This window comes from Nycticebus coucang, chromosome 13, assembly GCF_027406575.1.
Source record: "Nycticebus coucang isolate mNycCou1 chromosome 13, mNycCou1.pri, whole genome shotgun sequence".
Taxonomy (NCBI): domain Eukaryota; kingdom Metazoa; phylum Chordata; class Mammalia; order Primates; family Lorisidae; genus Nycticebus; species Nycticebus coucang.
In genome coordinates, this window is record NC_069792.1 from 33,339,173 (window position 1) to 33,366,140 (window position 26,968).

The 26,968-nt window shown below is 40.4% G+C and overlaps 1 protein-coding gene and 1 long non-coding RNA gene across 4 annotated transcripts in view; one reads left to right on the forward strand and one right to left on the reverse strand.

Annotated features, from left to right (window-relative positions):
- The window catches only part of LOC128563566 (uncharacterized), an 856,840-nt gene that overhangs the window by 699,851 nt on the left and 130,021 nt on the right, over positions 1-26,968 (forward strand). The window lies entirely within an intron of this gene.
- LOC128563573 (uncharacterized) overlaps positions 2,558-26,968 on the reverse strand; it is a 60,627-nt gene continuing 36,216 nt past the window's right edge. For 2 of the 3 annotated variants that reach the window (XR_008373827.1, XR_008373823.1), the window contains one exon: positions 5,340-6,766. This is a non-coding gene — a long non-coding RNA (uncharacterized LOC128563573). Of the gene's footprint in view, positions 4,261-5,339; positions 6,767-26,968 lie in introns of those variants that run through there. The other variant, XR_008373825.1, reaches the window with a different exon arrangement.

The following is a 26,968-nucleotide window of genomic DNA, read 5'->3' on the forward strand; positions in this document are numbered from 1 at the left end:
TTACTCTCCCCTGCCACTCCCTTACACCCCCCTGGAATCCTGTTCATTTACTCCGCCCTGACACTCCCTTTTCCTGTCATCTATATCCCTTATTCCTTGCTCCTCATCCCTGGCTTTCACTTAAATAAATGCATGTTCCATATTGTTATCAGTTTTCTTCATGATTTTTCTCTATAGCTGTCGTGGCTAGTCTGTATCATTTTGAGAGTGTGCTCTGTGAACGCATGGATGCCACAGACATGAAACTCTTCATGATCTGAGGCTGTCGCTTATCTATGTGAACTCAAGGGAGCTGTGTGGAGCTCCATCTCTCCTGTATAGAGTTTCTGCAAAGACCACCTCATGAATGACATCTGGAGGATTGTCTCGTATCTGCTTTCAAAAGGCTTCCTAATTCTTTTTGTCCTTCTACACTTCGTGGCATGGATTTAGCACACTTCCAAACTGACTTCGTGCCACCAGTTTCACCCTGATACCAACACCGGACAAAACACAACTTGATCTTTACTACTAAAGGTGGATGTGTTTCACCACAAAGGTCTTCATCCTCATTCTCCACTCATGCTGGCTGAGCAGGGGGAGGAAGAGGAGAGGTTGGTCCAGCTGAAAAGGGTGGCTGGCAAAAGGGGTGCACGTAGGTTTCTCTATGGTGGTAGAGTTTGTCCTGCCGACTCCACTCTGGAGACGCAGACGGCCTGAAGGGTTATGAAAATGCCAGAACAGATGTGTTTTTTAGAGTTCAGTTGTCATAGAACAATAGACTTGGACGAGATGACCATCAATAACAGCTTAATTGGTGCTGCCCAAGCCACATTTTCTGGACCCGAGGACCATCCTACACTATCGTGGCTCAGATGGTCTGGATTAGACTAGTAGTAATTTCTTTTCTACTCCTATTGATTAGTTTGCTAGCAGCAGCACTACCCTAAACTTACACTACCTGGTGTTTCTCACTAGCTCCTCCATGTGCTTGAAGCATCTTCTGTTATCATTTGACTTTAGAGTACTAATGATTTTAATTCCTCCTCACCACAATTTGAGGGAATGTGTGTTGGAGAAACTTCACTTTTGATAAAAAAAAATTTAGATTCTCTAAAGAAGGTTTTAGTCTCCTTGCTCGTGGTAATGTTGGAGGAGAGTACAGACTCCCGTGGTTTGTTCTGTTTCTTCCTTCTAGTTTTTTCGGAAATGTGTAATGGAAGGTAATGGTAAGGCAGGATTCTAGCACCAGACTCTCCGGATTCTCTCCCAGCTCTGTGACTTCCTCTTTGTGAGTCTTCGGGAATATTATTTAAGCAATGGCTCCTTTGCCTTCACTATGAAATGAAGATTGTGTTAATAAAATTGCTGTGGGCATTAAAAGGGTTTGTATTTGTAAAGTGCTTTATAATGCGGTTGGCACATTGTGTCACCGTTATAATTACATACAGTCATACAAGCAGTTCTCATTTAAAATTTGTGGTTGTTAAGTAGTAATGTTGTTTTAAAAATATGAGTCCTATTTTTCAGCTCAGAGAGGCTTAAGAATAGATTCTTTAAAAACGGGAGAGGCTTTTTTGGCTCAAGAAGTAGGGTGCTGGCCCCACATAATGTTATGGTAGCTTCAAACCAGGGCCTGGCTAAAAACTGCAAGAAATAAATAAAGAAAGAAATAAAAATAAAAAAGTGAGAGGCTTCAGGTGAGACAAAGATTTGGCTGGGCACAATAGCTCATGGTTGTCATCCTAGCATGCTGGGAGGCTGAGGTGGGTGGATTGCCTGAGCTGGGGAGGTGGAGACCGGTCTGAGCAAGATGGAGACCTTGTCTCTATGGAAAATAGAAAAATTAGATGAGCAAATGGTAGGTACCTGTAGTCACAGTTACTGGGGAGGCTGAGGCAAGGGGATCAGATCATTGAAGCCCAGGAGTTAGGGGTTGCTGTGAGCTCTGACACCACAGCACTGTAGCCTGGGGCAACCATGTGAGACTGTCTAAAAAACAAGAAAACCTACAGACGTGTGCCATCCTCAGTGCACCACCCCATGCATTCTTTTCACTTGCCACCTCTTCCCTAGCACAGCTTAGCGGCTACCCCAGAACTTATGGCCATGTCAAAGCCTATGCAATCTTTCAGTTTAGTTGACCTCGTGGCTACAGGTACCACCCCTGCTTTACCTTGTGAAATAATCGGAATCCCACTAGTGCTTTCCTAGGGGGCACTGCCGCTCACCTCTTGCAGCAAAATTATCGCTGAGTTTTCAAATGAAGGAAAAACCCCCACAAGTTTGTGCCTATGTAACCAACAAAACTTCTAAACGGTGCATCAAAGACCAGGGGGCCTCAGTGTGTACATGCAGTTGGGTCCAAAGACGCTTGAGGAGCTATACAGTGGTTGCTGTGAAAAGGGAGCTTAACTTTAAGGTTGTATACTGTGGTGCATTGAGCATTTCAAACCCACTACAGTAACATCAGTTTTGTTTTGTTTTGTTTTGTTTTGTATTCAGTGAATTATACAACGTCCCTCACAGGAATCAGCAGGAATGGAAGATAAAGAGTTCCTAAGACAACATTCAACACACACATAACTTTTTAGAAGCGTCATTGCATATAAGGTTTTTTAGAAAATATTTCACTTGCTCCTTTCCTCTGTTTTTTAAAAAGTCATTTGTAATGGCCATTTTCTCACCCCTCTGTTTTCATAAGTGCCAATTGTAAGGTTGTTGTAAAGGTTCCTTCTTGTAAATATTTCTGACAATAGTGGCTATCAATGATCTCTAATCTTATCTCATCGATGATTCAACTAACGCACTGTAAGGAAATCTGTGACAGAGACCTCAGGACACAAGAAATTTGAAATTATTTTGTTTTATGGAATATTGCAATTGTATGAATTTGAATATCTAGAGGAATGCACACATAAGGTTAGCCAAAGAGAGAAATATCACAATCATATTGTTATTTCAGATACAAAGAGCCAATGGGCTGGAAGTGAAATGGTTCCCCAAAGAAAGCAAACAATGGACAAGACTCCCAGAATTAGAAATGAGAATTATTTTATTAGTACTAAAATAAATTGCTTGTAAGTCAAATCCATGTACTTTAGTTTAGATACGTCTTCATATCCTCAGATAGGAGAGCACCGTTATGCAGGAAGGACGCACTTCGTGATATTTCTCGATAATAATCGTGTTAACCACCTATCCTAGTGTGACCCAACTAATGTAAAATAAAAGCTAAAGCATATGGGTTATACTCTAAAAGCAACCCTATTTCCTAGGCTTCACTAGGACCTTGGCTAGGTCCTTTACCCTCCACTTTTATGTTCATTTTTTTTGAGACAGAGCCTCAAGCTGTCACCCTGGGTAGAGTATGCCTCAACATCGGCTCATGAATCTGTAAAAATGTGCCACCCTCACAAAAGATGTCAACAGTACGGGAAACTGTTCTGGGGGGACAGAGGTAGAAGGGACATCTTTACTTTGAGTTAGCCTACAACTATAAACCTAAATTCTAGTTGGAAAAAAATCTAGTAATTTAAAACAAAATCATACCTGGAAACCAATCCAGGAAAAAAATTGTTTTATTTGCTTTGGTTTACAAGAAGATAGTGTAAACCGTTTTTTAGTGCTCAAAGTAGTACGTTATAAATTTATCAAATCAACAAGAACTATTACTCAATAAAAGCACACATCTTGTATCCTGTTTGGCTCTATAAGGCACTTGTGGGGAGGTCAGGACAAAGGTGCGTGTGCAGCTAGCTGAGCGCAGCAAAGGGAAAAGAGCAGGCTGCTTACCCTCCTGGAGCATCATGGCACCCCTTCCCCTGTAGAAAGGGACACTGACACCAACTGGGGAGGACTGAATGAGATGACATTTCCAAAGTGCCCAGCACAGTGCCCGGTACACAGTATAAGCTTGAGGAATGCTAGCTTCTATGATTTTTCATATTAGGATTATATCAGACTCCTAACAGGGTGTGCATGTTTAATCAACCTATATGACCATTAGGTTATTTTTACTTCAAGGATACAGAATGTACCCCACTCCCCCATCTGTAGAAAGTGCCACGGCAGCTCTGAAATGGAAGCTTAGTTCTTCCAACACAGGGATACGAGGAAGAGGGCGGGACTGGACGGAATGGTCAAGGATGTCAACTCCGTCATGTGTCTTGAGGATCAAGTACTTCAGAAAGGGCTGCGGGTGAGGGGATCTGAGCTGGGGTATCCCTATCCCAGCAGCCACGGCAATCTTGTGAAATGCACCCTGACAAACCTAAAGATCTGCAAGAAAGAAAGGGTCTCTGGATTACAGTCGACCAGCTTGGCCTGAAGCCATGGTTTAGCTGACACAGCTTGGACCCACTCGTGCCAAACACTTTCTGTCAGCAGCAGGCCCTGAGTGAGTGAGTCCCAGAGCGATTACACAGCAGTGCGCAGGATCAAAAAGTATTCGAGCAGCCCCCTAGACCAGGACAGGAGGCCAATGTAGGTCCCTCTGCAAATTCCACCCCATCCAGCCACCCCCTCTGACAGTCGGGAAGGCAGGTTTGGAATTCACCTGGTGACCATGCTGTCTTAGACCGAATGGAAGACTAATCAAGCTTGGGACTGACGGGACCGAGGCCTTAAAGGAAAACTCAGGAGGTGGGAGAAGGATGAGATGCTCGGCCTGGGCCTTCCCTGCAACCCCAGGCTGGGACGTGGAGGATGACCCATGCACCACACACCCAGGGGAACCTGCTCTAGCTCCATCCTGGGCATTAAAGGGTTTCCTTTTCACCCTTACAGACGCATACTAGTAGGGTAGGGGTCAAGGACAGCTCGTTTTCGCATGTCCCTGGACTATCCCCGCTTTGGTTTGCAACTGTTTTAAGGCTACATTTAGATGCCCATAGGGGTTCAATGAATGCATTTCCCTGCGAGGCTACTATTGACAGGAATACTTTAATATATACTCTCTATATGACAAGGATTAATACGGTTACAAATAGTAGGATACTTATCATTTTCAAAAGTCTTAAAAAGTAACAACAGATATATGCACGCATTGTTCTTGTCTATGGCAAATAACTGGCTAACCAGCTGTGCACTAGGCAGTGTGCAGCGCACCTCCAAAGCCACTAGGCTCCACTGGCCCAATGGCCCTTCAAGCCCACTTCAGTCAGATGGCAACAGCTTCACAACCTGCTGCTCCTAATGCTCACTCCTTGGGGTGCTAAGCTGCTCGGCATGCAGTTGGGCCTCCGTGAGCCCTAGAATTCTAACACCCACCATACTCTTCCCACTCTTTTCCCTGTCTAAGCTCATATTATGCATTTCTTTGAATTTATTTATTTATTTTTTTTTTTTTTTTTGAGACAGAGTCTCACTATGTCACCCTTGGTAGAATGCTGTGGAGGTACACGGCTCACAGCAACCTCAAACTCTTGGGCTTAGGCGATTCTCTTGCCTCAGCCGCCCAAGTAGCTGGGTTTACAGGTGCCTGCCACGCCCTGCTATTTTTTGTTGTTGCATTTGTCATTGTTGATTCTAGCTGGTCCCGGCTGGATTCAAATCCTCTAGCCTTGGTATATGTGGCTGACCGGTACCCTACCCACTGAGCTATGGGTGCTGCCAGATTTCTTTGAATTTTTTTGGGCTAGTTTAAGAGTATAGATTCTAGCATTACAGAGACTTAGCTTAATCATTTACCCACTACTTGACTTTGGATAAATAAACAGGTTCTCAATCATCTAACTCATCTGTAAAATAGGAGGTAATTTCTAAATAAGAAAATAAGAAAACTAAAATAGGAAGAGACAGAATCCAGGCCTGTGAAATCAGGCGGCCTTGCCTCCCTTGACCTGGCATCTTGTCATGAGAGGGCCTGCCTTACTTATCCATCCTGTAGGCCTGTGACACAGTGAACGGGGTCTATGAACTTGAAATGGGATTATTTATTCTTACTCTGCCTCATTGTATAAAGGGCTTGATGTTGCCTGAAATTAAATTTAACAACATACACTTTACCTACAAGTGGGTATTCTGAAGTAAGCAGAAGGATAAAAAATAAAATTTTCATATTTGGTATTTATTTTTCCTTCTTTTTATTGGGACCTAGAATATCATTGTCATTGTAGGTATGATTTTAAATAAAAATAAGAAGATGTTAGGGAAGTTGTGTGTGTGTGTGTGTGTGTGTGTGTGTTAGAGGGAGGGTGCAAATCACACACCTTGTCCTTGGGCTGCTGTCCTGTGTCACAGCAAAGGCACAATCAATGGATCTTTGATCAGCAAACAGGGTGGTGACAGGTACCCTTTGTTCGCTGTTGTTGGTGATTATTGACAAGCTGGTAATGATCATCCTGTGCTATGTCACTCACACTGAGGCCATTAGCATCATTTAAAGGTTAAAAACAAATTCTTTTAAAAGGCAGAATTTCTTAGAAGTCAGGAAAGCCTCAGATTTTTTTTTAACCCAGTTCACACTATATATTAGGGAAAACTGGATCCTGGAATCAGGATTTTGGTCCTTCCCTTACGCCTCACATTAAAATAATATTTAACCTTTCCTGATTTAAATTTTTGGCAGCCAAACCGTGAGTCAAAATTCTCCCAATAAACAAACAAAAAGGGGAACCTGAAAGCTTTTTATGTCTCGAGGAGTACAAGGCAGAAAGTAAGCACAAACCCAAGGCAGATCTGTAGCAAATGACAGCAGAATTATACTTACTCTGTGACACTCTCACTAGCTCAGTCACACTGAAAACACCTGATGTGACAAAACTGTCCTGGAAGCCCAAATGTCCTGGGGAAACAAAAACAAAAGAAAACAAAGTGTCATACATAGAAGAACATTTGACAACAGAACTCTAAATATTAGTTTCGTTATGATTAAAAAGTGTGACTCCTCATCTCACTCTGTGCTCCGCTCCGGGCTTACGTAGGAGGACACAGTCATTTAGCTATGGAGAGAGTTTTCTGGTTAGAATCTGGAGGTTGTGGAAAGCTATGACAACACCTACTAGCTGATTTTTGAAAAGGTTAAAAAAAATCCAACAGGAAAGCTGAAACAAAAGACAATTAAAAATAAATGGTTACCTTGGGTGACCTCTGAGACCTTAACCTTTGGATGAAAACAGCATACCCAAGAATCAGCCAGAAGAGCTAAATTCCATAATAGTTTTTAAATATTATTCTTTAAAAAAAATCTGATCTGGATTAGTTATCCATTTATTTAACTCAAATAAGATTTAAAGATAGAGCGGCACCTGTGGCTCAAAGGAATAGGGTGCCTGCCCCTTATACTGGAGGTGGCAGGTTCAAACCCAGCCCCAGCCAAAAAGTGCAAAAAAGAAAAGATTTAAAGATGTTCCCTTCATTTCTAAAGGCACCACAGGGTCAATTTTTAAAAAGCTGGAATAGAGAAAAGCAAGCCCCAAACCCATAAAACATGAAAAAAATTCTCTTGAGCACAAATAAAAATCGAGCTTTTTTTTTATACATACAAAAGTTTTTTATTATTGGTTAATTTTTTTTGAAGAAGGATAAATTAATCAGTGGTTCAAAAATTCTTTAATTTTTGAACTCTATGCTTCATTTCAGCTAGATATAACTAATTTTCCTTAAGATATTTGATATTACATCTATTACCAAACACTCATTTAATTTTATGATATACTTAGAAACCTAAAACTTGACAAATGGCTGGAAATTCATACTCTATGGTATGTAGTTTCCCTCTCTGCCTCTAAAAACTTTCTGATTCTGTGAGTTCCACAGAGGCAGATTCTAGTTGAGAGACCTACCTCATGTCAGCTTAATCTTTGCTGGCTTTAAAATTTTAGGGGAGAGGAAGTTGTTGGCTGAAGGGATTTTTGAAATAACTATTCTTTGTCATAAAAAAAAAACCTTTAAGAAATACAATATAAGAAAGTAGGCCAATCTTAATACACATATTACAATCTATAAATAAAATATATGTTTTTGCTGAAAGCTAGTTTTGATATACTATTAAGGGGAAGTAAGTTTCGCTGAGGTACAGAATATCTATTAAATGTCATGTACATAAACCCATGTAAAACATTACCATGTTTGGGGGACTATAAATAGACCTACAAATTATTTGCCTTCTTTTGTTTACACTGGATTTTTTTCATAAGAAAGATTTTTACTGAGATTTAAAAGAAATTTTTTCAGTTGACGTTTATATGAAATACAATCTATAGTATTTTAGATGAAACAGTTCTAAGTTTTGAAATGCAGAATTATTGTCAACTGCTTTTTGAAATAAAATGTAAAATTTTCAACTTAAATATACTTAATAAATTTCATTATTTATAAAAGTAGATCTTCCATTGGATACTGCAAACCCATGACTACATATCCACTGAAAAGAAAAAAGTCATTTTACCATAAAGACATTTGCACTTGAATGCAACAGAACAATTCACAATCCCAAAGACGTCAGAACAACCCAAGTGCCCGACGACCCGTGAATGGACTAATAAACTGTGGCACATGTACACTGTGGAATACTATTCAGCCACAAAAAGAAGGGAAGATTGTGCACCTTTTATAACCTGGAAGGAACTGCAGGACATTCTCCAAATTAGGAGGGAGTTAAGAAACACAGCAATGAAAAATCAAGCATCGCATATACTTGATTATTAAGTCCAAACCAGTAAATTAACACTACAGGCTACAGGAGAGAAAAACTCAATTAAATTCAAGAAGGGGATGGGGCTCAGTGAGTTCCCATCGTAAGGGCACAAGGTAAGGGTATACCGCATACTTCCTGGGTAAAGGACGCAACTTCAACTCGTACTTTACCTTATAAACACAAATAGTGTAACCTAACTGTATGTACCCTCATAGTAACCTGAAATTAGAAAGAAAGAAAAGAAAAATTTCACCTTTCAAAAACGAAAAAAATTTCACCACCCACACCCAGGCATTTACTTGGTTTTTGTAAGTGCCTAAGGTGCTATTTCTTGGATTAAGAAAACTGAAAAGTAAAAAAATTAATAAATAAAATAAAAATTCGCTAATGAGGTCTTGGCAAAACAAACCGTGACATTTTTTTTCTTATTGGGACACAGTAAACATCACATTTATCCCACAGATCATAACAAAGGAAATCCAAACACAACGTACGTTAAGGGTGACTTGAAACGCTCAGAACAGTAACAAGGAAATCCAGCCGAGGAGGAAAATCTGGGTGGCTCTCCAGCTCGCGCCCTCTCTGTCTTTATAACTTCACTTGCGAGCTGACACTTGTTTCAGTTCCAATCTTTGAAATTCCTTATTTTGAGGATGAACTGACCTGAATTTCTGTTCAGTGAAGGCAGGACACACACGCGCTTTAATCCTACTGCTACACATACGCGCACACACAGGAAAAGGCGGAATAAAGCTAAACGTGTCTTTATTTATAAAATACTCATTACAAAATCTTTACAAAACACTTCTCTATGCGTCAATATGTAAATACAAAAATATTAAAAATATAAAATAATATAAAATACACATGTATGAGTTTGTTAATTTTTCCTATTAATGGCAAACTTGGGGACACCCTATATTTTGAAGACTCAGTTGAATTTGGTACAGGGACTTGGCAAGGGGAAGGACCTCTGTATTCACCCTCTCCTGGCTGCCCCCTTTCTGCTGTCCCCCTCTTAAATGTTGGTGTTCCCAGGGTCTGTGCCCGCCACTCGGTGTATGCGCGCCCGCGCGTATTTCCTAAGCTATTTATCTACGTCATCAGCTACCAGTCTAGACTGTAATATTTATATGAGAACTAGAATGCTTGCTTTGCTCACCACGGTATCCTTAAGGCCTGAAACAAAGCAGAATAAGGAGATGGATGAGTCTACAGGCTAATGTCTCTCAAATTCTTTTATGTTTTGCCAACAACTTTCTTCTGAATTCCAAACCCATAAATCTAAATATCTGTTGGACATTCTATGCAGATAGCCCACGGTATTCTCACACTCAACATATCCAAAGCTGAACTCATTTTCTTCCCTCCCCCAACCTGTACTTACTCTTTTGAATTCCCTATGTCAACGAACCATCCACCATTCGTCCAGTTTTCCATGTGTTAGTGTCACCCTGAACTCCTCCTCTTACAATGACCCACATCCAGCTACTCCCTGCTGACTCTGTGGCCCTGGACTCCACGTGTGTCTCCACCTCCCTCCAACAGGCAGGGCTCAGGGTCTTCCCATTCAACCCCAACTTGATGGAAATACCTCCTACCTATGTCTCTATCATCAGTCTTGGCTTCCTTTCCAATCTACTCTCCACTCTTCAGCTGGAGCTATCTAATCGGCAAATCTGAAGATTCATTCGTTTATTCAACAAATATTTACCAAACACCTACTATACGCCAGACATCATGCTAGGGGCTTGAGACACAGTCTCTACCAGCACTGCTTACAGTTTACAAGTAGAGACAACTGAAACCAGGTAAGACAAATAAATTATTTTTTAAATTATCAATGGTATAAATGGCAAGAATAAAACAGGTAGCATAGCAAAAGCTTCGTAAAGGACAGTCAGGGAAGGTCCACTTAAGACCCGATATCCGAAGATCTCAAGGAGCCAGCCAGGAAGAGGAGAGGGAAGCTCTTCAGCAGAGGGGTTAACCTGTGCAGGAGCTCTGAGGTAGGAAGGAATAAGGAGTTGGAGAGATGGAGATAAATCCAAGGTGCTTGCAGCCCGCTGCCCTATCAGTGCATTCAGGGTACAGCGAGAACTCTCACACATGGTCTGGGACCTGGAGACAGCCTCTGTTTTGTTCCCCAAGTTCATCTTTTGTCACCTGTCTCTTACTTCTGGCCCTACTCTTCAGCCTAAGGGAACGACATGCTCCTCCCTGGACCTGGTCCCCCATCCCGATTCTGCTCCTTCTTCTTGAAATGTCCATTCTTCCTGCTCTTTGCTTGGCCATCCCCTTACCTGTCCTTGGAGTCTCAGCTTTGTTGTCATTTCTGTCAAAAGTGTTCCCTGGCCGCCCCACCCTGGAAAGACCCCTTTCTCTTTTCTCAATATTGACAGCACGTACTAGCTACAGCTCGGACCTGGGACTTAGCACACTGAATTTGTAATCTTGTCTTTTCCCCACCCAAGACTCTGAGCCCTTTGAGGGCAGAGCATCTTCTGTGTCTTTGGCCCTCCGGGTCCTAACACAGTGCCTGGCAGGTAGGAAGCACTCTGGAAATGCCTCTGAATGGACAAAACTCAAGCTGGGCTCACCTACGCTTATTTTTCCTTTTTATAAACATTTTGACAAAACTAATTTCTGTCTCTCTCATTTCTAGCAATGTAGTTTGAACTAAAATTGAGACAGTCTGTACTGGCAAACTATTAAAATAGTCTACCCAAATATTCCCTCCAAAATAAATAAACAGCCCCAGGATGGGAGAGAGAGTGAAGCTTCTACAAGGAGGTACCATCCGTTTCCCTGATGAGAAATGCCTGGGGGTTATCCTATTGCTATCATTATGGGTTGGTCTTTGGGAGATCAAGTCAAAATAGTTAAAGGGCAGTGTGACTGCCCACACAGACATAGAGCCCTGCTCCAAGAAAGAGCTGGTCCCAAGCTTAAACCAAGATCTGTGTGATCCTGAGAAAGTCACTGCAAAAGTAACAATCTCATCCTCCCTCTCCATCAGCAACCACCTCCCAGGGCATATCTGACTTAGTAGAATGTGTGTAATTTATACGGCAAAATGTATGTGAACATATAATAATCACAGAAGTTTTTAGAGTATAATGATTTGATTATACATTATTGTGATTTGATAATGATCACAAATTATTAATGTAATTATCTCTTGCCTCAGCTGGTTTATGTTTACCATGTGTTCCCGAGGAGAGAAAGGTCTGTGTAAATACCTCCCATAACTTCACACGCCTATGAAACTGCCTTTGTTCCTTCACCAGTTACTTGGAAACCCACTGATGAACTCTATAAGGAGACAGCAATGAGAAATGAAACCTAAGAAATGGTGGAAACAGTGATGTTGCTAAGGTAATTATTAAGTGAACCTGAGTGAATTAATATTTCATTCTCACCAACAAACCAAATCGTAAGAAAGACTTTCAGGGAAAGTACACTAATCTGGCTATTCTCCTTTATTGCAACATGAGAGAAAAGTAGAAGGGAAAATAAAAGGTAAATTTAAGCAATCCAAATTCAGATGTTGTTAGCGTTAAAAGATCCTCAGATGACAAGCTGATTAAACATTCCTGAAAGGTCCTAAGATTTACATTTTGAATAGAGCCCTTCACGAAAAGGTATAAAACATATACTCTTATGAAGTGTGCTTTAGATGAAAAGCCAGATTGATCAATGATCTCTTGCTACAGTTTGGAACTACTATTCAGGAGCAATTGCATAGGAGATTGAAATGAGGAGCAGATCTTTTATCATTTCATATAAAATGGCTAAAAAAGTTCATGTAGGGCGCTAGCTACATACAACCAAGGCTGGCAGGTTAGAACCTAGCCCCGCCTGCTAAACAATAATGACAACTACAAGAAAAAAATTGCCAGGTGTTATGGCAGGCGCCTGTGGTCCCAGCTACTTAGAAGGCTGAGGCAAGAGAATCACTTAAGTCCAAGAGTTTGAGGTTGCTGTGAGCCGTGACGCCATAGCACTCTACCGAGGGCAACATATGAGACTCTGTCTCAAAAAAATAAATAAATAAAATGAGGGCGGCGCCTGTGGCTCAGTGAGCAGGGAGCCGGCCCCATATACCGAGGGTGGCGGGTTCAAACCCAGCCACGGTCAAACTGCAACAAAAAAATAGCCGGGCGTTGTGGCGGGCGCCTGTAGTCCCAGCTACTCGGGAGGCTGAGGCAGGAGAATCGCCTAAGCCCAGGAGCTGGAGGTTGCTGTGAGCTGTGTGACGCCACGGCACTCTACCGAGGGCAATAAAGTGAAACTCTGTCTCTACAAAAAAAAGGAAAATAAAAAAATAAAGTGAAATAAAATAGTCATCTTTGCCAAACATACCATTGTAGTACTTGCAATCATCTATAAACTTTTGGAGGCCTTGCAATCATCTATAAACTTTTGGAGGCCTCCACTTCTGTCAAGATAAATAAGGGCTGCCTCTTTCATTTTTAGATTTGACATTTTCTCCTAGTTAATGATTCTTCTGTATTACCAACTGATAAACCACAGTTGTTGGTAAAGAGTATAGATGGTGAAACTATAGAAAAAGTATCAGAAAACCTAGAAATAAAGTAAGACAAATTTTACTTTTGAAGTCCTATAGTAAGACTTTACAAACTATTAAAGTGTGAAATAAAACTAAGTAAAATCTCTAACTTTGAAAAAATTCCTACCCGAAGAGAAACAAAACTTTGCTTTCTTTTGCCAAATAACATTTTTATCAACACTAGGTTCTAAGATCCTCTCATAAGATTGCAAACTGAAAAACAATAGCCTCAAATGTTTAACAGAGTAGGTAATTCCAAAAAAAATGCTTGTTGAAATAAACAGTATCAGATAATGAGGATCTCTCGTGTTTTAAAATGAAAGTGATAGAGATGTCTTGAAAATTTAATCTAAGTAGCAAAATGTAGTAGAACGAAGAAACCTGGGAAATTTGAGAACTTGATTCTAGACCCAGCATTTCCTGGTTGTTGTGGGGAAATCATCTGACCTCTCTTTAGCAGCAGTTCTCAACCCTTTGTAACAAGGAAAATACATCCTGCATATCAGATATTTACATTATGATTCATAACAGTAGCAAAATTACACTTATGAAGTAGCAATGAAAATAATTTTATGGTTGGGGGTCACCACAACATGAGGAACTGTATTAAAGGGTCGCAGCATTGGGAGGCATTAGGAAGGTTGAGAACCACTGCATGGGAAAGGAAAGGGTTGTATTAGATAATTAAGGCCCTTTCAGTTCTGTAGCTTGTTATCAGTGACCAACATAAAACATTAAACCATGGTAATGAGTACAGAATGGAATATATAAAATTCATTTAAAGACAAGAGGCCCTAATTGGAAACAATATATAATTGTAGTAGGTGCTAGGAATAAAATGCTTAAGACTAGATACTGCCTTTCAAGAAGCTGCCAACTTAGAGAAGTCAGAAATAACGACTAACACATTGGTTCACTGGTTTCCAAATATTTACTTGGCATCTACTATTTACTGGGTACCAGACTGTCCTATGCACGAAGGATACAAAAATGAGTAAAACGTAGCCTCTTATCTTTCACAAAGAGTACAGTGAGGGAAGACACATGTAAACAGTTATGTGACAATTTAAGTGCTATAATAGAAACATGAATATACTAGGAAGCACAAAAGGGCCAACATTTACGAAATACTTTACAAATATTTGATATTGGGATCATCTTGCATATGGGTCATAAGATTTTCTATTGTTTTAGGACATTTTAATTGAATACAGTAGGGTTATAGAGAAGCTATGAATTCTACTTTAAAAGGGTCATTTGATAGATGAATGTTTCACTTATTGGAAGAGAGGTGAAGAGAAAGAGGAGGCAGTGTTCCAGAGATAGAGGTCACTCCCTACCTCCATTATCAGTTCTACACCACTGGATCCATATTTCTACTATTTGGAGTTTAGGCTACTTTCCAAAGAAAAGTAACTGAGACTGTCCTTTCCAAAATTACTTAGGGGTGAAACTTCAGAGTTTATTTCTCCGTGGCCATCAAGTACAATGATCCTAAAATGCGTGTTGTGTTTAGGACATCAAGTTTCAGCTTCTGGGGTAACATTAGGTTTTCAGGGCTGAATGAAAATGATAAAGAAAGTGTTGGGTGAGGTCAGATTATGCAGATTCTGAAAACTTTTGTAGTCCATGATGATTATTTGGGAACTCACTAACATTTGTAAAACAGAGACTAAATAACGGTCAGATTTTTTTTTTTTTTTTTTGAGACGGAACCTCAAGCTGTCGCCCTGGGTAGAGCATCACAGCTCACAGCAACCTCCAACTCCTGGGTTCAAGCGATTTTCCTGCCTCCGCCTCCCAAGTAGCTGGGAATACAGGCATCTGCCACAATGCCTGGCTATTTTTTTGGTTGCAGCCATGATTGTTGTTTGGCGGGCCCGGGCTGGATTTGAACCCGCCAGCTCAGGTGTATGTGGCTGGTGCCTTAGCCGCTTGAGCCACAGGCGCCGAGCCAACGGTCAGATTTTTATTTTGGGAATCAGTCCCTGCCGCCGCTAGTAAAGTAGGTTGGAGTAGCGGAAGAGTCAATAATCAGCTTTTAGGTGTTGCAACATTCTTAAAAATAGTATGGCCAGTTCTGGAGCTTTAGCAATTAATAAACTCATGGCTCGGTGCCCACAGCTCAGTGGCTAGGGCGCTAGCTACATACAACATACAAGAGAAATGGAGTAGTTAGAGTCTAGAATTTTAAAGACTTTACACGGGACCTGGTTAGTAGCGGGTCCGTACAATACGGGGAAGAATAATTAGCCAAGGGTAAGTGGGTTGGCGTGACTGGATGATGTTGCTCTCATAGGTAGTGTGGCACCCAAAGAGAAGCGCAGGGAGATCAGGGAAAGTTCATTCGCGATAACCTGACTTTGCCTCCTGCGACGCCCAGGTCTATGCGAGGCCGGCGGGAAGTAAACCAGCGCCTGGAACTCAGCACCGTGGAAAGGAGGAGGCTAAAGTCTGGGCGCCAGCGTTAAAGTGGCGGTGCTGGGGGTCGAAGATTTTCAAGGAAGAAGATTAAGTGGACGAAAAGATACGGGAGGCTGTGAAAAGCATTAAAAAAGGCGAAGAGGGATAGAATTCTAAGTCTTTGGCCCTCCCCAGAGTATAAAGAACCCAGTTCTGGCCGGGCGCGGTGGCTCACGCGTGTGACCCGGGCATCCTGGGAGGCCGAGCGGGCTGAATCGCCCAAGACCGGCCCGGTCAAGAGCCAGACCCCGTCTCTAAACACAGCCGGGCGCCTGCTGGCCCAGCTACTTGGGAGGCTGAGGTAGGAGGATCGCCTTAGCCCAGGAGTTTGAGGTTGCTATGAGCTAGGGCGACGCCACTGAGCTGGAACCTGGGCGATAGAGTGGGACTCGGTCTCAAAACAAAACAAACCCCAAGTTCTGCTTCACTTGCAACAGGCGCGAAATCCTATCCCCTCCTCGCCCGGTCAGCAACCAGGGATGGACTGAGGAGGGGAAGGCGGCAGGAAAACACTTCACAACCAAAGCGGATGGGTAAGGAGCCAGCCTCACCAAGTAGGACCCAGAACCCCTGCCACGCACTACAGCAACCTCCGGTACCACCGCCCTCGGCCGGGTGCTGGTTTGCACCCGCGCAGTCGCCCACCAGCTAGTCCGTGGCGCTCCTGCAGCGCCGGTGCGGCGGGGCCCTGGCGCGCGAGCGCGTTCTCCCGGGACTGCAGGCGCCCTTCTGTGGCCAGGGAAACCAGCCGGCTGGTCCCCGCTGCGTTAATTTCTTCGCGCCTGCTCCCTCCCACCCAGGCCGAGAAGAGACAGGGCTATAGTTGCTTTTCCATGTTACTGCAGGCAGAGGGTGTCGATGTTTGCCTAAAAAATTTAGAACTGCTGGTGGTAATGCAGTGGCTTGCAACTTCGGAAAACAAGCCAGTACGCCCTCAAAGACCTAAACCCAGAGTCCACCCCTACGTGTGCACACGTGCATACTCAAGAGAATTGAAATGCTCGCGTGGAAACCTAGGCACGAATGTCCATGATATTATTCATAGTAGCCCCAAAGTAGATAACCTAAAAGTGCTTTTTTTTTTTTTTCTTTTTTTGTGTTCAGACAGAGTCTTACTTTGTCACCCTGGATAGAGTGCCATAGTGTCACGGCTCACAAACTCTTGGGCTCAGGCTCGGTGCCTGTGGCTCAAGCGGCTAAGGCTCACACAGCAGAGCTGGAGGGTTCGAATCCAGCCCGGACCCGCCAAACAACAATGACGGCTGCAAACAAAAAATAGCCGGACGTTGTGGCGGGCGCCTGTAGTCCCAGCTACTTGGGAGGCTGAGGCAAAAGAATCTGTGGCTCAGTGAGTAGGGAGCCGGCCCCGTATGCCGAGGGTGGCGGGTTCAAACCCAGCCCCGGCCAAACTGCAACAAAAAAATAGCCGGGCGTTGTGTTGGGCGCCTGTAGTCCCAGCTGCTTGGGAGGCTGAGGCAAGAGAATCACGGAAGCCCGAGTTGGAGGTTGGTGTGAACTGTGTGACGTCATGGCACTCTACCCGAGGGCGGTAAAGTGAGACTGTCTCTACAAATAAAAAAAAAAAAAGAATCATTAGAGCCCAGGAGGAGTTGTAGGTTGCTGTGAGCTGTGATGCCAAAGCACTCTACCCAGGGCAACAGCTTGAGGCTCTGTCTCAAAAAAGATAAAAAAAAAAAAAGAAAAAAGCAAAAACAACTCTTGGGCTCAAGAGCTTCTCTTGCCGCAGCCTCCGCAGTAGCGGGAACTGCAGGCGCCCACCGCAATGCCGGCTCTTTTTAGAGACCGGTCTTGCTCAGGCGGGTCTGGAACTCCTGAGCTCAAGCAATCCACCCGCCTCGGCCTCCCAGAGTGCGAGGATTACAGGGCTGAGCCACTGTGCGGAGCCCTAAATGTTCATCAGCCATCAATGGATAAATGTGATGTATCCATACCATGGAATATTTTGGGGCCATAAAAAGTAATGACATAAAACATATAGAGTGAAAGAAGCCAGACATAAAAGCGCACACGTGTGATTGCATTTCTATGAAATGTCTGGGAATTTCTGTGAATCCGTACACACGCATGAAGTCCAAAAACGGGGAGGGAAAAACAGCCATTGCTAATGGGTATTGGAGTTCTTTTTACTTTCTTTTTATTTCATTTTAATTTTTTTTGAGACATTCTCACTATGTCGCCCTCACTAGGGTGCAGTGACATCACAGCTCACAGCAACCTCAAACTCTTGGGCTTAAGTAATTCTCTTGCCTCAGCCTCCCGAGTAGCTGGGATTACAGGCTCCGACCACAACGCCTGGCTATTTTTTGGTTGCAGTTGTCATTGTTGTTTAGCTGGGCCTGGCCAGGTTCAAACCGCCTGCCTCCGTGTATGTGGACGCTGTCCTACCCACTGAGCTGTGGGCACTGTCTACCTTTTTTTTAAATTGTGGTAAAATATACATAAAATCTACCATTCTAAAAAGTTTTTTTTTTTTTAAGTAGCATTTCTATATATTTACTTATTATTATTTTTTTTTTTTGGCCAGGGCTGGGTTTGAACCTGCCACCTCTGGCATATGGGACCAGCGCCCTACCCCTTTGAGCCACAGACGCTGTCCTAATTTGATTCTTTTTGTCATAATTAGCAATGAGAAAAATGCTTCAGGATGCCAAGACTTAGAGGTTACTATACCATTCTTTATTTTCTAGTAAGGCAGTTCTAAATAACAGTTTTGATCTGAAAAAGAGAATTATAAAATAGCATAATTTTCCTCAAGTGAGTGCTGAACCAATCAAGAGATAAGACAAGAGCTAGTTACAGTGGCTCACATCTGTAGTCTCAGCTCCCAGGACGCTGAGGTGGGAGACCAGGAGTTTTAGACCAGACTGGGCAACATAGAGAGCCCCTTGTCTCTAAAAAAATATTTTTAGATAAGATAGGCCAAATGCACAGCTCATGCTTGTAATCCTAATACTCTGGGAGGCTGATGTGGGAGGGTTGTTTGAGGATAGGCGTTTAAGACCCGTCAGAGCAGAGTGAGTCTTCATCTCTACAAAAAAATAGAAAAATTAATCGAGGTGGTGGTGTGTGTCTGTCTCAGCTATTCAGGAGACTGAGGCAGGAGGATTGCTCAAGCCCAGGAGTTAGAGGCTGCATTGAGCTATGATGACACCACTGCACTCTAGCCTGGGAAACAGAGTAGTTTGAAACCCCATCTCAAAAAAATAGACTAAATAAATTAAATAAATAAACCAACAAATAAATAAATAAGACAAAAGATAAAAGCAGAAGCAGATGAGGGCCAAAATATTACCTTTATTACTGATAATTTCTTTTAACAGCTCCAGCAGATTTTAGCATATTAAATAAACAAAAGTGGAGAGCAGACCTATTCTTTTAACTTGGTTCACAAATATCTAAATGTAGAAAAGTCTGGTTAAATCTTGGGTAGAGCTAGAATTTTTGGAATGAATAGATAGCCATCTGCAATAATAGAGGCCCAACTTGAATTTAAATGTAAGTGGATTCTAAATATTTCTACTTATCTTGAAAAGAAAAGTTTATTAAAAGAAAGCACTGATGGGCTAGTTTAGTGATCTTTTTTAATATTTTCTGCTGTTGAGTTTCTTAAGATTTATTGATTTTGGTAGTAGAACATGTTTCCCAGGCTAGAGTGCAGTGGTGCCATCATAGCTCAACGCAGCCTCTAACTCCTGGGCTTGAGCAATCCTCCTTACATATAGGCGAAAAAGTGTGCTTTCTTACGCTGACATCCAGAATTAGGCAAATTTACCCACCCAAATGTGTCAAGAGCTGGGCTAAAAGGCCTCACTTAGTCCATGGGGATGGGTGAGTATAGAAGATCATTGCTCTATGACATCAGCCAAGAGGAAGGAGACTGGGATATACATGCACTGCATTTTTCCCCCAAATTGATCAATTTGATAAACCAGTCATTCAGGAATTGGAGAGATCTAGGGGATGGAGAAGATCTAGAACGTTGCAATATAGTACAGTATAGTGCTTTCAAAGTAGTAGAATATAAATCTTTCCTTTTAACAGCAACATTCAAATATTCCTCATTCTGCTTATTGTCCCTCATTGAAAGTGATACTATTTCACCAGGTGCAGTGGTTCACACGTGTAATCCTAGCACTCAGGAATGAGTTGAGACCTGTCTGAGCAAGAGTGAGACCCTGTCTCCACTAAAGATAGAAAAATTGTGGTGGGTGCTTGTAGTCTCAGCTACTCAGGAAGCTGAGGTAGGAGGATCACTTGAACCCAGGAGTTTGAGGTTGCTGTGAACAAGGCTGATGCCATGGCACTCTAGCCTGGGGCAACAGAGTTAGACTCTCTCTCAAAAAAAGGAAAGAAAGAAAGTGATACCCTTTCAAACATAGATATGCAAACACAGTAAGCAAGAGTTCCATGATCTGGTTCTGCACACATCAATCTTTGGAAAAAAAAGAATGAAGAATTTGTCCGCAGGCCCCAGTCAATCTGTTTGAACACACAGGGTGATCTCTTCCCTTTATCATACTTCCTGGGGTAGAAATGATAGACCAGTGTGCCTCCAATCATAATTTAATATCATTGTAAGAATTTGAATATGTCTTTAAAACTATAATTTGATATTTTAGATAAATGGAATCAAGTGTCTGTAATGTGTTTTCGTTTTAAATCCCTTTCTAACGTATGTGTTAATATTTATTTTCAGTTCCTTCAGGAATTAGTGACGACTTCAAGCGTCTCCTTTCCTTGACTTCCAGTTCATGCTGGAAGTTTACAGCAATACTTGCCAATATCTTTGCATCACAGATTGTTCCTCCTGGGACTTACAATTGGCTCAAACTCTGTTTGTTGATGAGTCTTGTACAGACAAGTGACCGTAGAAAGGAACTGGAAGATTGCCTGGATATTTTAATTATAACAAGTGATACTCTACTGGTAGACAGGTAAATATGTGACATGAACTTTTTTCTTTTTTTTTTTTTTATTAAGCAGACCTAGGCAGACCTAGGCTTCAAACCCCCCACCCATGGTACACAGGACCAGCACTTTAAGTGAGCTACAGGTGCCCAGCTGACATGAATTTTTTAAAATGTTAATTGGCCACAGGTTTGTATAAATTTTTTCAATAAGCATTATTATAAGAGGAATATTTAGGATTTATCTGAACTAGTATATATAATTATTCTAGTCACTTTTTATCAATAAAGTAATAAAGTTTTGAAACGTAAGTAGATAAATGAGATATTTGCTTTTAATATTTTGAGAGTGTAACCACTCGAAGTTTGAACCTTTTCCCTCACTCATTCCTTTGCGGATATGTAGCAAATGCATCCTTCCCAGCCTTCCTTTTCCCCCATTCCCTGGCTCTACCTTTGTGCTTTGTTTTCATTTTTTAGTAATCTTCCCCGCAAGGAGCCAAGAAGCCATTTTTAAATTTTTCTCCAAGATTCCATTCACTAATATTGATTCACTGTACCCAACAGTGCCAAAATGACTGTTTTGGTGATACCTCATTCCTAACTTTGGAATAGGCCTCTACTCAGAGTTTTGTGGCTCCCCATTAGCAAGTACCCTTTTCTTAAAAAGTGACATGAATGTTCACAAAATTTAGAATAAGCTCCTTTTAAAATATTTTGTATGTAATTCTAAAGCAAAAAATAAATTTATAAAGTGAATTTAAAATAGAAAAATGCAAATCACCATCATATTAATTATACAAATAATATTTTGCTAAAATTAAATTGCCACTTGTAATGATCCAAAATTCCATATATTTCACCACTTTGTTTTCTGCTCACGAAAGTATTTAGTTCCCTGACATACTCACCATGTCTGGCTATTTCCAAACTTTTAAATTTTATAATCTGAGAGGTAGAAAATAGTATTTTATTTTTATTTGCATTTCTTAAATGCATTTCTTATTTCAACTGGAAATAACTTTCAGCATCATTTAAATCTTACTAAACAATTGTATTATTTTTTATAAACCTCCTAATTTTGACCATTGTTTATTTTTCTTTTTTTATTGTTTATTTTTCTAAGTTGTTTATCTACTTCTTACTAATTTGTGATGGCAGTTGAAAATTAAGGCCTTTGTCTCTTTTCCTGTTTGTCATTAACCATTTGACTTTTCTTATGATATTTGGGTCTATATGGCAGATTTAATTTTGTTTGTCTTGAAGTAAAATTTGTTTATAGTATAATAATCATATCTTATTATTACCATTAAAATCAATTAATGAATTTTAACAAATACATAGACTCCTATACTCGCTACCACAATGAGCTATAGAACATTTTTATCACCCAAGAAATTACCCTCATTCCCTCTTCCAGTCAGTTCCTGTCTCCACAGGAGATTTCTGTAACCATAGATTAATTTTCCTATTGTTAAACTTCATAAAATGGAATCACACAGTGCATCCTCCTTGGGGTCTAGTCTCTCTTGTTTAACAAAAAGTTTTTGAGATTGGTCCAGTTTTATGCGTCAGTACTTCATCATTTTTTTTGATGAGTAGTATTCTCTTATATGAATATACCACTGTTGTTTTTCCAGTCTCCTAGTGGTGGATGTTGAGTTTTGCATGTTTTGACTAGTATAAAGCTACTGTAAACATTCTTGTACAAGTCTTTTTATGGAAATATTATTTTCATTATCTTGGGTAATACCTGGGAGTGGGATTGCTGTTTCATAAAAGAGATGAACATGTAGTACAGTATTTAACTTTACAAGAAATTGCTAGTTTTCCAAGGTGGTTGTACATTCCAGCCAACAATATGAGAGTTCTACTTGTTCCCAATCTTATCAAAATTTGTTTTGTCAATCTTTTTCATTTTAGACATTCTAGTGACTATGAAATGGCATCTCATGATTCTCATTTGCACATCTCTGATGACTACTGATTTGAGCTCTTTTTCATGTGCTTATTGTGGCTATTCATACATCATCTTTTATGAAGTGTTTCTTCGAGTTCTTTCCGTACCTTTTGAGGAGCATGCACATCTTAACAATATTCAATCTTCCAATCCATTAATGTTGTCTATCTCTCCTTTTATTTACATCTTCTTTAATTTCTTTCAGCAATGCTTTATAAAGATCATGTATGTTTTGTTAAATGGATTCCTAAATATTTGATGTTTTTGATGCTACTAAAATAGCATCGAATTATTTTATTAAATTCATTTTCAATAGTTTGCTATAAATATATAGAAATACAACTAATTTTTATATTTTGACTTTGTATTCTGTGACCTTGCATCAGTAGTTTTAAAAGTTCCCCACCTAATATTTTGCTAAAATTAAATTGCCACTTGTAATGATCCAAAATTCCATATATTTCACCACTTTGTTTTCTACTCATGAAAGTATTTAGTTCCCTGACATACTCACCATCTCTGGCTATTTCCAAACTTTTAAATTTTATAATCTGAGAGGTAGAAAATAGTATTTTATTTTTATTTGCATTTCTTAAATGCATTTCTTATTTCAACTGGAAATAACTGAGCAGCGCCTGTAGCTCAGTGGGTTGGGCGCCAGCCACATATACCAAGGCTGGTGGGTTTGAACCCCGACGGGGCCAGCTAAAACAACAATGACAACTGCAACAAAAAAATAGCCAAGCATTGTGGTGGGCGTCCGTAATCCCAGCTACTTGGGAGGCTGAGGCAAGAAAATCACTTAAGCCCAGGAGTTTGAGGTTGCTGTGATCTGTGACACCATGGTACTCTACCCAGGGCAACAGCTTGAGACTCTGTCTCAAAAAAAAAAAAGTTCCTCACCTGAGCTCACATGTTTGGGACCAACCTGAGCAAGATAGCTGGGCGTTGTGGTGGGCGCCTGTAGTCCCAGCTACTCCTGAGGCTGATGCAAGAAAGTGGCTTGAGCCCAAGAATCTGAGATGATTGCTGTGAGCTGTGATCCCAGCGCACTCTACCAAGGTCTACAAAGTGAGATGTCTCAAAAAAAAAAACAACAAAAAAGAGTTGCCATGATATAGAGGCAGATGGGACATTGGCAAGCTTAATGCAAAAAAATCTAAATAAGCAAAAGAAAGCAATCTATAAAAAGAAGAAGGTTCAGTTCAAATGTCATCTCTGTGTAACTTTCTGTGGCACCCTTCTAGCAAGAAATAATACTCCCTTCTGAATATTTTGAAGATATTATTTTAGTACTTACCGCTTTATGTTTTAGTTTTTTATGTCCTCCTTTTTAGGCTTTCTAAGTTAAGGACCAAATCTCATGTATGTTTTTATCTCTAGCAAGTAGCTGGTATAGCACAGGTATTCAATAAACATGGAATGAAAGTAAATTTAATTGTGTATCTGTTAACACATTCTGACTTCTAAAAATCAAATAAAAGTAATAAAAATTTTATTTTTTTTTCCCCTTAGGCTTTTGAATTTTAGCATAAGCCTTGTTCCCCATGGTATATGTCATCTAGTCTCTACTGAAATTTTCCCCACTCTATCCAGGAATAAGTATGGAACTGGAGCAGTTAGCATTCAAGCTGGCAGTGCTTTGCTAGCCAAAGGTGGTATCTGCTTTATAGGGGATGTGGCTTCACACAAAAAAGATAAACTTGAACAGCTTCAATCAAGTAAACTTTTCTTCAGATTAATTTTTACTTATTTAACCTATACTCTTCATCAGTCAAGGAGTTATTTAACAGTGAAGATAGAATTGCATATGTTTTAGGAATTCAGAAGTTACATTAAATGCCATTTTTCATTTCAGGTTTATAAATAAAAACAGGGGAATTTGTCTCTACAAAAAAAAAAAAAAAACAGGGGAATTTAATGTGCAAATGTCCTGTGCTAGCCTTTGGTGTTGTGCTAACACGTGAGTTTACATTGGGCCAGATTTATTTCCTCTTCTTGTCTTATTGCATTAGGACCTTCAGTACAATGTCGAAAAGTAGTGTGAGAGGGGAATTCTTGCCTTGTTCCTGATCTTAGCAGGAAAGCCTAAAATTCTCATCATTAAATATGATGTTAGCTGTACATTTTCCATAAATTTTCTTTATCACATTGAAGTTCTCCTCTATTCCTAAGTTGCCGAGAGTTTTAATCATGAATGGGTATTGGATTTTGTCAAATTCTTTTCTGAATCTATTAATATGATCATTTTAATATGATTTATTTTTCCTTTAGGCTGTTAGTGTGATAGATTACATTACTTAATTTTTTTTTTTTCTTTGCAGTCATGGCCGGGGCCAGGCTTGAACCCCACACCGCGGGTACATGGGGCCGGCACCCTACTCCTTGAGCCACGGGCACTGCCCACATTACTTAATTTTTGAATATTGAACCAATCTTGCATACCTAGAATAAATACCACTTGGTTGTGGTATATAATTCTCTTTATACATTGTTGAATTTGATTTGCTACTACTTTGTCAAGGATTTTCCATTAATGTTCAAGAGCAAATCTGCTCTATAGTTTTCTTTTTACAGCAGAGAAAGGGTTTATTTTGCAAAGCACTAATAAAGACTAGCAAATTCTCTCAAGTCTGTCTCTCTGAGAATTGGGGGGACAGTTTTTTTTTTTGCATTGAATTTTTTCTTTGGAAATTTTTGGCTGGGGCTGGGTTTGAACCTGCCCCCTCCGGCATATGGGGTCGGCGCCTTACTCCTTTGAGCCACAGGTGCCGCCCTGACAGTTTTTTTTTTTTTTTTTCAGGTTAATTGAGGATATAAAGAATTAGGTTACAGTGTTTGCGTGTGTTAGGTAAGGTCCCTCTTACAGTAGTGTCCTGCCCCAAAGAGATGTGCCATACACCCTAACACTGTGTCCATTAAGTGGGAGCCCACCCATCCCCCTCCGTCCTCCCCTGTCCCCGCTTCCTTGTTCCAACACTCCCCACCTTGAATTGATTTGAGTTTTTCTCTTATGTGGGCATGTATTAGATGTCTACTGGGTTCATATTAGAATTGAGTCTATTGGATTCTTGCTTCTCCATTCTTGTGATATTTTACTAAGAAGAATGTATTTCACTCCATTCAGGATAATACAAAAGATGTAAAGTCTCCATCTTTTTAATGGCTGAATAGTATTCCATGGTATACATATACCCCAGCTTGTTAATCCATTCCTGGATTGGTGGGCATTTAGGTTGTTTCCACATTTTGGTGATTATAAATTGATCTACGATAAACAATCTAGTGCAAATATCCTTACGAGAAAATTATTTTTTTTTCTTCTGGGTGGATGCCTAGTAATGAGATTGCAGGATCAAATGCAGTTTTCTTTTCTAATAATATCTTTGTCTTCTTTTGCTATTAGGGTAACACTGGCTGGGCCGGTTTTAGCTAACAAGAATGTGAACAGCCATGGACTGAGAGAAGAGCAATAAGGGCCTGGCCTTCTTGACATGTCAGCACGACTATATGAGAGTGTTCAAAGTACACAGCATATTGTTTCACCCTGCAGGAGAGGGCAGAAATAGGCTCATTCGATTAGGGCAATTGAATTTTGACCATAGCACTAAAGCCAGTCAGTGGGAAACAAGGTTTTCAGTAACAGTGGAACATCTGGGTACCTATATGGAAAAAATCTTAGCCCATATCTCCCAAGTATACACAATAATTAATTTGAGATGGATCACAAACCTAAATGTAGAAACTAAAAATACAAACCTTCTAGAGGAAAATGTAAATATCTTCATGACATTAAGGTAGGCAATGATTTCTCAGGCAGAATTCAGATAGCACTAAATAAAAGAATTGATAGACTGAACTTCATAAAACTAAAAAGTTGTTTTTATTAAAAGGCCCCATTTAAAAAGTAAATAGCGAAACAAGCAAAAAGAAAATAATTGCATATACATATAATGTACATATACATATACTATAATATACATATATGTATTATATATATTATATATTATAATATACATATACATATAAAGTATTTGCCAGAACATAAAAACAATTTCTATAAGTCAATAATATAAAAAAAAAAAAATTGACAACAGACTTGAGTAATGATTTCTCACAGGAATATAGACAAGATGACCAAAAAGCATATGAAAGGGTATTGAACATCAGTAGTTATCAGAGAAATGAAAATAAAAATCACAATCAGATACCAATATCAAATACTAGCAGAGCCAGCGTCATTAGTGTGGAACAAGTGCAGTTGCCCAGAGGCCCTCCTCCTGCCACAGGACCTTGGCATTTTGGTCAAAACTCTGCTATCACCATCCTCTAGTGTTTTTTTGGTAGGTAGTCAAGATTGATTTAGGAGGAACTTAACATACAAAGCAGTCTTGTGTGCTGGCAAGACAAGGTAGATCTCCATG